The 1,071-nt window shown below is 61.9% G+C and overlaps 1 non-coding gene across 1 annotated transcript in view; it reads left to right on the forward strand.

Annotated features, from left to right (window-relative positions):
• The first annotated feature begins 713 nt into the window (after positions 1–713).
• Positions 714–1,071, forward strand: part of LOC124584215 — a 1,904-nt gene continuing 1,546 nt past the window's right edge. The window contains exon 1 of the ribosomal RNA XR_006974616.1: positions 714–1,071. This exon is cut by the window's right edge and continues 1,546 nt beyond it. This is a non-coding gene — a ribosomal RNA (small subunit ribosomal RNA).

Consider the following 1,071-nt stretch of genomic DNA (forward strand, 5'->3'; position numbering starts at 1 on the left):
GCGCTACAGCCGGCTGGTGGGGGCGGCCAGTGGCAGGCGCGCCGGCCGACGGAGGCGGCAGGCGGCGCAGCTGCGCGCCGGCGCACCCTGCACGCGGCGCCGTGCGGCCAAAGTAGGTCCTCGCGGGCCCGGTGCGAAGCGCGGTGGACATCTGCAGTGTGCTGGTCCGATTGAGGACTGTGTGCGCTGAGGATGCGCCGCCGCCCGGCGCTCGGCGCCGCGACGCCGTCTGCTGCTCGGTCGCCTCTGCGGTTCTCGCAGGTGGTTTGTATCGCAGCTGTGCGGACGTGTTGGCGCGTGCGCTGTGCTGGGAGAGTTCGCTTCGGCACCCAAGTGGGGCTTTTGTCCTTCTGTGGCGCTGGCGTTGGAGCTGCCGGTCACCGTAGGTGGCGCGTGTTGTCTCCCGCCGGCAATGCCACGACAGCACGCTCCCGGGCCTCTGTCGGCAGCGGCAAGCTCAGTTGGGAGCACGGGTGGTCGCACCTAAAGCGTCTACTCGCCAAACTCCGGGCGATTGCGCCTCTCTCGAACCCGACCAAGTACTTAGGACGGCGCTGCGCGCCGCCGGGACCTGAGAGGGTTTCGAGGTGTATGGTGCAGGGGAGCTCAGCCTCCTCCTGTTTGCAGAATAATTGAGCGGACGCTTGCGTGTTCGCGTGGGCCCCCGGGACACACTCCCGGGCGGCCGGCTGCTCAGCTCTAGTTGACGCAGCTCCCTGGTTGATCCTGCCAGTAGTCATATGCTTGTCTCAAAGATTAAGCCATGCATGTCTCAGTACAAGCCGCATTAAGGTGAAACCGCGAATGGCTCATTAAATCAGTTATGGTTCCTTAGATCGTACCCACGTTACTTGGATAACTGTGGTAATTCTAGAGCTAATACATGCAAACAGAGTCCCGACCAGAGATGGAAGGGACGCTTTTATTAGATCAAAACCAATCGGTCGGCTCGTCCGGTCCGTTTGCCTTGGTGACTCTGAATAACTTTGGGCTGATCGCACGGTCCTCGTACCGGCGACGCATCTTTCAAATGTCTGCCTTATCAACTGTCGATGGTAGGTTCTGCGCCTA

This window comes from Schistocerca americana, unplaced genomic scaffold (genome assembly GCF_021461395.2).
Source record: "Schistocerca americana isolate TAMUIC-IGC-003095 unplaced genomic scaffold, iqSchAmer2.1 HiC_scaffold_47, whole genome shotgun sequence".
NCBI lineage: Eukaryota > Metazoa > Arthropoda > Insecta > Orthoptera > Acrididae > Schistocerca > Schistocerca americana.